The 12,101-nt window shown below is 41.5% G+C and overlaps 1 long non-coding RNA gene across 8 annotated transcripts; it reads left to right on the forward strand.

Moving 5' to 3' along the window:
* The first annotated feature begins 670 nt into the window (after window positions 1-670).
* On the forward strand, window positions 671-7,008 carry LOC123144911 (uncharacterized). Of its 8 annotated transcripts, none has more exons than XR_006472020.1 (10): window positions 674-872; window positions 955-1,043; window positions 1,980-2,066; window positions 2,161-3,462; window positions 3,531-3,595; window positions 3,715-3,782; window positions 3,865-3,917; window positions 5,812-5,850; window positions 6,321-6,440; window positions 6,619-7,008. It is a non-coding gene; the product is annotated as an uncharacterized lncRNA (long non-coding RNA). The 8 variants fall into 8 exon arrangements; XR_006472018.1 differs by lacking the exon at window positions 3,865-3,917 and adding an exon at window positions 6,065-6,169; XR_006472019.1 differs by lacking the exon at window positions 3,865-3,917 and adding an exon at window positions 6,070-6,169.
* Window positions 7,009-12,101: the final 5,093 nt, after the last annotated feature.

The raw sequence follows: 12,101 nt of genomic DNA on the forward strand, positions 1-12,101 counted from the left end.
CTTAAGTTTATTGTCGTTAAACAAAACTGGAAATTTGACAGAACTCACCATGCCCATGATCAAACAGATCCAAGCTGGTCAAACCCCACCTTAGTCATGATAGCATCTATATAATCTCACTCAACATGTCATATACCTTCATCGTATCCAACTTGAAAGCACAAACATGTTCTTCTTTGCTTTGTTTATTTTCATAAAATGGAGGCATTCATAAGCTGTGAAAATAAATAGTCGGTGTACACATTTGAGTCATTAACATGCTTGTAAACTTTCACACAAAATACGTGCTTAGCGTCTATTTAAATAAAACTCATTTTTTGCCAAAATAATAATAATAAAACTAATTTTGTTTCTTAGAGAAGTGAACTTTTTAGCACTAAAAATATCTATCACCTAATATGCAAACATTGATCGATTGCATGAAAATTTACAATCGCAGATCGTTTGTGTAGCAAACTGGAATGTAATTAGCTGATACCACTACTTTGACGTCACCTTATAATATATCACTTGACTAGACCAGGGATGTAGCCATACAACCCATTAACAGTCGCTACAAGGGCGCTCTCTCGCGTTGTACACGTCGGCAAAGTTACTGTGCAACGCTGGGGTGAAAAAAAAATCTCGGTAAAACCAAGCCGCCGGCACACGCTTGCTCCCCACTGTGCCATTCCCCTCTCCCCTCGCCTCCTCCTCTCCCGAGTCCCTGCGCCGCCGGCTCCTCCCCTTCTCTTACGCCTTCTCCTCCCCATTCCTCTCATCTCCCTGCCTGGGTTACAGCCGCCGCCCTCGCCCCAGGTGAGTTGTTGCTGGGGGCGGGGCGGGGCGGGCTGGTGCCCTCGAGTTTGCCATTAAGGAAGCCGTGGGTGGAGGTCCGCTCACCCCGTCCAGTCCTCAATTCCTCTCCTCAATAAATCTCTGAATCTCCATGGCTGATGCTTGTCCTGCCCTCAGGTGAGACGCTGCTGGAGTTCAAGGTGGCTGAACGCCACGACGGGGCAACAGATCGGCAGCCTGCGGCCCGGACCTCAGGTCCAGTTCATGTATGTTCTATCTTCTTCTCCCTGTCCCTCTTGTTCTTTTCTTTATTAGATTTGATTAGAATAGCCTCTTTATTGATTAGATTAATAATGGCTTGGTTCCTCACACCACCCACCCCATCCCACCCGTGATTGAATATTCTTTGTGTGGCATGTGGTGTTATCCTTTTACCTCCTTCAACTATATAAACATTCAGGTAGCTGTTCTTGTGTCATATAATTAATACCCTCTCCATCCTAAAATAGGATGTTCTTTTTAGTTTGGTCCTAAGTCAAACGCTTAAGTTTTACCAGTTTATGCAAAAAAATCAACATTCATGATGTTTTGTATGGGTTAATTAGCAAAACAAAAATTATGAAGCAAATTATGGGATGCCTCATTTCACACATCGAGTGAGAATGTAGTTCAGACGCGGCCACTTAGACACAAGAGCATACATAACTACTGAGGACAGAAATCGGCACCCAAATTATTTGAAGAAAAACATACTCCCTCTGTCCCAAACTACTTGTCGCCCAAACGGATGTATTTAGCACTAAAAAAATAGATCCGTTTGAGCGACAAGTAATTCAGGACGGAGGGAGTACATTTGAAACAAGTATAATCAAATGGCATGATGCACTAGCTGCCCGAGATCACGTTCGATGAATTGATTGATGCGCACCATGCCACTTGTGCTTTCAGTTTTATCTATAATCCGCCACTAACAGCTGGTGATTAATTAGTGTCATAAAGCTATTGTTTGTAGGAGTAGTAGTTCATTTAGGAAAATTTGAGACCTGCTTGATTGAATAAAAATATTTGATTGGACAATTACTATGATAATCAGAAAATGTGCTGCAGTAAATACTTGTAACAGCGCCGGAAGCATAATCAGTAATGTGGAGCCATTTCAGCATTAAAGGTGTTCACTCCAGTTGCTTCTTCGATTGTTTCAGGTTAATTACCCGAAGCTTGGCGAGTTGTGGTGGTTAATAATTCCATTTGCTTTGACGACACTAGATCATTAGTCACGGGATGTTAAGGTATGATGATGTTCCTTTTTGGTTTTCATACAGACGATAACATTAGTATTTGTTTAATAGAAGTGCTAACCACTATTTCTTTAACGACATCCAGCTCGCTCTGTAGTGTTGCTTACAATATTTCCTCAATTTCCATTGGTGGGAATTTTGAGTGAGAATGATCCACATGATTGACAAGAACAGGGAATGATTAGCTTCAAGCACATAGCAAAGAATGTGAAAATAATATATTTAACGTTGTATGGAGATGCAGTACTTGATGCGCTCCTCTGGATCCGCTGCCCCTCTTTGTTTCTGATTATTGTTCTTCTCATATACTATCAAATTTCCATGGATGGGATCTGATGAATGAGTATCCCGTGTCTGCGGCAACTCGCATGGCCTGATCCGGAAGTACGGGTGTGCTGCAGGCATTGCTTCCACAACTATGCCAAGGACATTGGCTTCATCAAGGTATGAGCCACCCCACTATTTATTGATTTCCTTAATCATGTGCCTGAGTTTGATGACTGCTGAGTAGTAATATGTTACCCCATGCTTTCCTTTGAACAATATATATGCTTTGTCTACAAGGCCTCTTGGTATGCTGCACCAATTTTAATTTGTTGGAGACTACCATCTGGTAGTGTGAGTTATTAAATAATGTAGTGTGATGTATGACATGTTGGATTCACTTATTCAGAATAGATCTATGTACTGCCCTCCTCATTCCCGGAGTAAACCCAGTTAAGTTCTGCAATCATCACTTCATGTTCTGCCTTGCATTACTTTGTATCTGTTTGAACAATATGTGTAATTTCTACGCACCATAAGTCAACTTGGAATGGACCTAGTTGTGCATGACTACATGATAGCTTTGTTTGTTTGTTATTCCCACCTATATAAGTCTTACTCTGCTGCATCTATCTCCAGTCTCGGCTATTTTACTAACTGTCAACTACCAAGTTTTTCCTGAGCATACCATTCCATTTCAAAGCACAACAAATCGAGTGTATTGCAATTGCTCAAATATTTATTAAGTAGGTATATATACATTGTATATATTTATTTCCTGAATAACGATGATTTATTAGAAGTTAAGATGATTTTCCTTTTGAAGAATTTTGTTTCCATTTCCATTTTATCTCATTAACTATAGGTTTTATGCTTCAGTTTTTAGGGTTGGGTAAACTATTGTTCAGATGCATGTGTTATGTTTGAATACCTGAATGTCCGTGTGTAACTAATTTCTTGTATTCCTTTTATTTTGCATAATCCCAATCTAATTATACTGATAGCTGCATTTGTGCTCTTGTTTAACGGTACCGTTAAGAATGGAACCTCAAAGGAAGCAAGGACTATGAAGTTATCATCAAACTGTGGTGTTTCAACGAGGACGATCTTTATCAACAATGAGGTAATGTGCCTGGAAATTGTTTTCAAAATTTCAATGCTTTGGAGCTAACTCATGTTATAATTTTGCAGGGTTGAATTAGATCTTCACAGACAAATACATCTTTATGTAATAAAAATGCTGATATGATGATCGGGTATAATATTACAAAAAATATGAAAATTCAATGGATTTGTTTTCCTTATCATTATAGTAATCAGAATGTTTTGTCTTGCATTATATTATTGGTTCAACATCTTTATTTGTATGATGTAGGAGGAGTTGCAGAAGATAGATTTCAAATGGCTTGAATAAGAAGAGATGCAGATCACTATTCTAGACAGGTTCTTGATCCTAACCAGATCACACTTTTTGTTGTTACCTATATAAATGTATGTCCTGAGCTTCCGTTCTTGTCATTTTTAGGTTCATATACATCATCACACTGATTGATTCATTCACTAGGTTACGATGTCGAGGTTACATACGTACATTACTTATTCTTGAGCAGAATATTATTCTTTTTTGTAGCAGAGGAGAATAGTGCTCACTGTAAATTAGTTGGGTATATACCAACAACCAAAAAGCTCAAAACATTTTGTGAGAAATAGAATAAATCAAGCCTTGCTCGAATTAGACAAGAAACATATTGATCAATCATTCCTTAAAATAGTTTGACTTTGTCATAAGGACTATAAAAGAAGCCGCATTATGACATGCCTAAGCTACAACAAATAATATATATTCTTATTTGGTCTAAAATACAGCAACTAATATAAGACGTTCTAGATTCAGTGATCTAAAATGTCTTATATTAGTTACAGAGGGAGTATTATCCTTTGTGCTGATTAATTTATATGTACTAACTTATATTTATGTGTTTTTTAGAGTGGACGGTCAGCTGTGATAGTTCAAACTGTTGTGAGATGTATTTTGAGATCATCCTCCTAACAAGAGACAAATTAGTTGATTATTTTGCTAGATAGTGTTGCTGTCTCCTTAAAACCGAGGCTTCTTTCTCATCGGATATAGAACTGTGAATTTGTAAATTATATTTATTCTATCTTTTCAAACAGAATGAAAAGCCATCTTCTATTTTCTTCCATCCAACTTTTCTTCAGCTTGAAATGTGCAAAACATTTGTCACAGGGATATTGTACTTTGATCAATGGATGTGATAAAAAACACCATGACATAGACATGGAAGGGGGGACCTGAATGCACGAAACAAATAATGAAAAGCCTCGTGAAGTGGCAGAAAACTATATGTCTTATGTACCTTTTAGTTTCCCTTCAAGTGGGATGCCAAGCCTCATGAAGTGGTAGAAAATTGAGCAATATTAAGCTCAGTTTGTTGGCATTGATCCTAATCATTTCATATTCGGCTCAAATTTTGCTACGAAAAACTTTCTCAATGCATGCTTACAGATGCTAATTGCATACAAGTATGCACAAGATATGTAGAGGAGTTTCTATCACTAATTTTTATAGTATTGAGTTGATTTAATGGTAACTAACACTGGGTGGTAGGATGTATTTTTCCTATACACACACACATGAGTTTCTGGCTAATTGTCTTTGAGGGGCTAAATTGGATTCCTTGATGGAAAATAAACAATCAACTGAAAGTTTCTAATTTATCTTTCTCCCTTTCTTGGCTGTAGTAGACTTTTCTCTAAGTGAATGTTCCTTATAATTCTAGACCAAGTCTTTCTTCGATCTGAATGACATGGAAAATGTTGTTTCATTTCACATATTCATTTTATTATATTGTTAAAAAAAAATCTATGCAAGCCAGTAAAACTTGTTTTTTGTTTATTAAGCCAAACTTCCATCTTGTACTGGGAAGCCATAACGTCATAGTAGAAGACAAATGTGTGTGAGCGTGTGAAAATGACTGCATAGGACAGGCTGAGGTGCTCAAGCCGCCTCCTCTTGCGATGTCCACATAGGATAGGAACAGTGTCCTGAGCGGCTGAGCTGTGATTGGTTAGGAGATAGTGAAATATAACCTAGTGTGAATGTAGCTTTTCAGTTGTTCATGTGTCCCATTTATGATCAGGGATGCTTGAGCCATGTGGGATAATAAAATTGGACACTCCAGAGGTTATGGCTTTGTCTTATTCTGCAATCAGTAGGCATGCACAACTCAGACCATTTCTCTTTTGCATTTTGCAGTAGTTTTACTATTTTGATGACATGAATCAAATACCAACTTTACTTTCTACCTAATATTCTGGTGTTTGAGTGATACTGATAGCTTTTGCAATGCCTAAATTTAGCTCGGTGAATTGTACTCTTCGTGTGTTACCAATTTGTGGATGTATAGCTATGAATAGTACTGATACATACAATTTCGCCTCTTCTCTGTAGACTTTGAAGGATGAAGAATAAAGAACACTCTATGATCAGGTAACAATTTAATCCCTCTGATTACACTTGTCTATGCTCCTTTGACTGCCAATGGCTATTTCTTTTTGTATGTTCAGGAGATACAAAGAATTAATTGTTTGAAACTTAAGATAATTAAGTTTGCAAGAGTCATCGACCTGTCTAAAAAACTTCATTGAATTCTGCACATAACAAATTATTAGGAAGATTTCTCAAATCATGTAAATGATTCTAGATCAGCCATCTAACTCCAATACCATGCACCAATGCTTGGAACTCATGCAAGTGTCATACTCGCATTACCAAATCAGGCTACGAAGACAAGTCTTCGTGCGCACATGTATGACCTTACCGCTCTCGTCGTTGTTATTATTTTCTAAAGAAAAAACTACTGTCATTAGGCTCTAAATTTGCAAAGTAACTAGACAACAAATACATATTGTATCAGAGTTTTCCAAAGATTTTTGTGGTCTCTGCAATGTTGTTTGCAGGGATTGCAAAAGAGTGGCATTTAAAAGGCAGCTGGCATTTGATGAATTGCTGAATGGTGGTGGTTGCACACCATGGGGGACAGTGTTCCAAGAGAGGTCTCAAAGATGGTTAGAGATTAGGTACTGACATAAAATCTATCAATCCTATCTTCATGTACATGTGTGTGTTAGGTACATCTAATTAATCTGTTCTTCTGATTTAGGGAGGTCATCTGAATCTGAGACGATGTAAAATTTATTTTCCTATTCTTGGAAACTCTTGCGTTGGAGAATCATGACGTTCTTCTCATTGTTACAGGCAGTCCAACGTCAAACATGATTGTGCTGATGTCTGGGTTTCGGCTTGGTGGTGAGGTGCTTGAGGTCACGGCTCTGCGTCAGGAACCTCCTCTTGAGCGGGCTTGTACTTCATGGTGGTGAGGTCTATCTTGATGGTAGACCAGTTGGTTGATTAAATGCCAGTAGGAGCAGCTCAGTGAACCACTGATGTAGTCTCACTGTGCATCAGTATTGTTGACCTCAACTTGTCTATTCATATGATCCATGTATCGTATTTAGTTTCTCTCTAAGACTTGGTATGCCTGTGTTCTGGTGATCCGAGGAACTCTGCCTCTCTTTTGGAGATCATCCACCTTTTGGAGACTGTTAAACCTTGATTTGAAAATCTGGATGTGTCTATGACGAGTCATCCACCTTGTAAGATTGTCATCTATCTGTTACTCCCTCCGTACAAAGTTGAGTCATCTATTTTGGAACGGAGGGAGTACCTATTAGCATCGATCAAACTATTTCTCTTGCTCTGCTTTATGAATAAACACTCTTCTGCTGCAGTTCTATTTTGTATGTTATAATTTTAACCAATGTTGCTCATATGAACTGTCAACATGTTAATAAGTGCGTCAGCTTGATTAGTGTGCATAGTACCGCATAGGTGGCGCCACCAGGTGGCACCCCAGCCACTAGTGTAATTCACATGTGGCATGCCAGACTGTTTGTGACCGATCGTATCCATGGGCAATGTGCAAGGGAATGTGCTAATCAATAAAAAAAATATGCGCACAATCCAATCCCAGGAAAACTATGTAGATACATGTAACGATCATCTAATCAACAATATACGCATCAGAAGTAGAGGAATAAGAGTTGATGAAGCGCGACGATTCTCGCAGCTAGGTTATACCTCCCAGCCACGAGAATTTCTTCGGGACGATCCGCCGATTAGTTAAAGAAGAGATGTTATCTTGCTTGTTCCAATTATCCTGGTATCAAAGATTACGGCACCTCTGATCTATAGATACAACACTCCATGGACCAGCACGAAGAACAAATGTGCCGGTACTGCGACCATTGGGCACACACACCCAATTGCGCATGGGCCACAGTAGCCTCCTTGCCGGGATGAACAACAAGTGAAGCACTCTGGCAACCAGATCACCACCTTGAATCCGTGGTGGTATGCAGATCTTCGTGAAGACTCTCACTGACTACAACATCCAGAAGGAGTCCACTTTCTACTGTGGGCTTAGATTTGTGGTGGCATGTAGATATTTGTCAAGATCTGTCATATCCTATTACAACAGCGACAAAGTGCGTCAGGAAGGGTTGCCTGAGCGACTCAGCAACACCTCAAGGCAAGAGGTATCCAGAAACGGCTACGTCATCCTGCAACGCCTGTTTCACTCGGCCCGCATCCGGCAAGTGGAAACATCAAGCCAATGCGTGGCGCACTCGTTCTGCACATGCATGCCTTTTGCCGCACGTGGTAGGTATGCATGCGAGCTAGTGGAGTTACAGCAGCGCAAGAGCTGGTTCATCACGCTAATACCAGGTAAATGCCTTAAGCGGCGACGACATGACATGCGTACATTCCCGGAGGCCAGAATACCACGACACTCGCCGTGCATTTAATGCATCCACCTAATTTTTCAGAGTTAGGTATAGACCATCGTAGCTACTATGGTACCCCTTGTTTTATAAAAGGGGGACCAGGCTACTGTAATAAGGGTTGGACACTTTTTAGTTACCACATAGGAGCACAAAGGCAACATTTTCCCTTCCTGGGAAAGGTTTGTAGCTCTCTGTTCGCCACATCAACAAAACACAAAGCAGGAGTAGGGTGTTACGCAACCATGCGACCTGAACCTGGGTAGATCCTTGCGTGTTCTACGTTTTCTAGTTAGCGTTGATCCACACCTTGCGCCCCACACCACGAATCGAAAAATTAACACCATCAGTCCTTGGTGTCTCGCGTGTGTTATGTACACGTGCAACGACAAACCGAGAGAGAAAGAGAGAGAGGGGAGAGAGAGAGAGCCTAGCGATGTCCCAATATAAAACCAGTCTAGATCAGAGTGAAAGAGAGAGGGGAGGGGGCGTGCAGTAGGGGGTTCAGCCAACTTGGGCTTTGGTGTGCTCTTGGGGGCACTTCTAGCCATCTATATATTGGAGGACAGGGGGTTTGCCCGACTCCACGTGGAGTCCCCTTCCTCCTGCGCAGGATAGTCCTATGTCCCACTGATTTGGGGCCTTGTTGGTGCCTTGCCCCCAGGCAGCGGGGGTTTAGCCCACCAGATCTATGCATAATATTTTGGAAGCTTCCGAAACCTTCCAAACCCTTCTAGAGGCTTCCCTCACCTTTGGAACATTTCGGGTGCTTTTGGAACATTCCTGGGCATAATCGAGACACTGCCATGACCTCCTAGAAGAATTCCAGGATCATCCTGAACACTTCCATATGCCAATTCCCTCCATTATCTCCTAGTTCTCCTAAATACCGCTAGTCGTTAAGCGCGTGACCCTAAAGGTTTGACAATATACGGTCATGTCCGGAACACCTTCCGATCAATAATTATTAATGGGATATGGACACCCATAATAATTCATGCATACCAAAAAGATCTTTATCGAGAAAACCTTATGTTATCATATACAATTCCCTTTGCTTCGCAATGCGTTACGAAAACCCTTGGTGAGACCTCAAAAGGTATCCCCATGATGAATACTTTGATCTATATACCTATTTATTGTCATTACCGATTCATACTCTTTTCTCATTTTCGTATTTTAATGTTCCCCGTGACTAACACAGCTTAGTCACTGTGCTTGGCCAAGCGATGATGGACACCATGATACCGAGTGGACCCAAAGTGTATCTCTCCCTAGCCGGACACCATAATTTATGGACCACCCTCCATATCTCTCCTCCCAACCTGCATATTTGGATTCTCGGGGTTGCTTTTTGGAACATACTTCATATGGCAGTTGCATGTGGCACGAAGGAAACTTCATGGGATGGCAGGGAGATTGGGGAAAGGGATGTCCCATTGACGAGTAGGTCCCATGACTACGGAGGCAGTAAATATGGAGGCTCTGAGTTTGCGCATCACCTCGACATCCTTCGTCGATAATGCATATGCATATGGAGCCTACCAATATGACGATTCACGAGTAGAAAACAGGGCTTTGGTTGGGGCCTGGCCAGCCCATTAGTCCCGGTTCTTTCACGAACCGGGACCCATGGGGGCATACGTCCCAGTTCGTGCACCCACGGGGCCGGCCGGGCCTCGGGAGGCATTTGTCCCGGTTCGTGTGGACCCATTTGTCCCGGTTCTAGGCACGAACCGAGACCAATGGACCTCGCTCCTGGCCCACAACCATTGGTCCCGGTTCGTGCCTAGAACCGGGATGGAAGGGGGGCCTTTAGTCCCGGTTTGAGCCACGAACCGGGACCAATGAGGTGGCTATATATACCCCCTCGCCGGCGAGCAGAACACTCCACACTGCTCTATTTTTTGTGGCCGGCGAGGGGGGAGCTTTGTGGTGCTCTAGCTCACCTCCTATGCACATGAGGTGTTCGATGAAATGCCCGAGCCACTAGTTAAGCTCTCTCCTCTCGAAACTCGACCTCCGAGCTCCATTTTCCCCGAGATTTGTCTAGGTTTAGCGGTCCGTCACGTCCCGTCCCCGTCTTCACCGCCGTCGATCGCCCGCGCCGATCTCGTCGCCGGCACCATCGTGGTGAGCCTCTTGTTCTTATCTTCTTTCTGAAAGAAAAATTATTCTTACTTTAGATAGATACTTGTCTAATTTTCTTACTTTTATTATTGCTTGTTATTATATAGTGCGATGGTTTTGGTATCCGCCCCCGTCGGCCCTCGTCCTGTCTATGATTCGGATGTGGTATATATTATCTTTTTATAACTATTTGGTTCATTTATTGTTTATGACAATTATGCCGACCAATGTGACATAGATTTTATTTATGTAGGAGGTAGTTGAACCGGAGATTCCAACGACCCTATTGTCGAGAGGTGAAATTTAGTTGAAGAAGAAAACAATTACTTAAAGGGAAAAATAAAAAAATTGAGGAGGAGAAGATGATATTGGAGTTGCATGTTGCGGATGTCGTCGATAATCACAAGCTCAAGATGGATGCAATGCGGTTGAAGATTAGAAAGATTAGAAAATATGCCGTTCATACCGAGGCTTGGTATCATTATGCCGTTGGATCAATTGTTACCTTGGTTGTGATTATGATCGCATTTGTTGTTGCATTGAAAGGTTTTACATAGTTTTAATGTATGGTTTAACTAGATGCTCTGGAGAGCTATATGTTGTTCAATGAGAACTATGTATGTACTTTGTTTTTAATGTGATGATGAACTTCTATTAATTTGGTCATTTATCTATCCATGTGAATCTGTAATGGTTTTTGACACACATAATTATATATAATGCACGCAGTGCATCTAGTTTTTGTCGTAACCCTCTCAACTTTTTTGCACATGCTATGTGGGTGAAATGATGATACCATGCCAACTTTCAACCTTTTCAGAGTTCATTTGAAATGCTTTTGAATTTCAGGGTCTTATAGCTCAAAAAATCAGTAAATGCATGAAAAATAACAAATGAAGTCAGAAAGGGTTGAAAATTGATGATGTGGCTGTGAATGGTACATTTTGAACACACAAAAAGTCTGGAGTTCAAATAAGTTCAAAAAAATGAAATCCCTTTGTAACAGATGAGTTTCCCTATGAAATCGTGATACTTCGAAAGAGATTGTCCGTTTTGTACACAAAGTGCATCTAGTTTTTGCCATAACCCTCTCAACTTTTTTGCACATGCTATGTGGGTGAATGATGATACCATGCCAACTTTCAACCTTTTCAGAGTTCATTTGAAATGCTTTTGAATTTCAGGGTCTTATAGCTCAAAAAAATCAGTAAATGCATTCAAAATAACAAATGAAGTCAGAAAGGGTTGAAAATTGATGATGTGGCTTTGAATGGTGCATTTTGAACACACAAAAAGTCTGGAGTTCAAATAAGTTCAAAAAAATGACATATCAGCGGAGAAGCAGCGCAGCAAGGGACGTTCGTTCCAGACAGAGAGAACGACGAGCTCACAATGGCCCTCGGGAATCCTGAGCACCCTGGACGGACACGAGGCACGCCAGGCTCCGTTCTGTACAAGGTTGGGTTTTCGAACACAGGCGGTTACAAATGCCAGGAGAGGAGGAAGAAAGTGGAGTAGACCCAACTGCAGGCGCTGCACGCAAGGGTACAAGCGATAGAGGAACGAGAAGCCGCTCGCAGCAAGCGACCTGCCAAAGCTACCCCCGAAGCTACCCCGCCATCTCAGCGGAGAAGCAGCGTGGCTTCCACCGAGCTGCTTCAGCTGGAGCCTGTCTTCACGGCTCCTGCTAGCTACCCCGTGGATGCTATCATGGAGTCTCAACATTGCCACCTTATGACGCAATGGCAGAACTTCAAAGTCAAGGCG

Source organism: Triticum aestivum, chromosome 6D (genome assembly GCF_018294505.1).
Source record: "Triticum aestivum cultivar Chinese Spring chromosome 6D, IWGSC CS RefSeq v2.1, whole genome shotgun sequence".
In the NCBI taxonomy this organism is placed as follows: Eukaryota; Viridiplantae; Streptophyta; class Magnoliopsida; order Poales; family Poaceae; genus Triticum; species Triticum aestivum.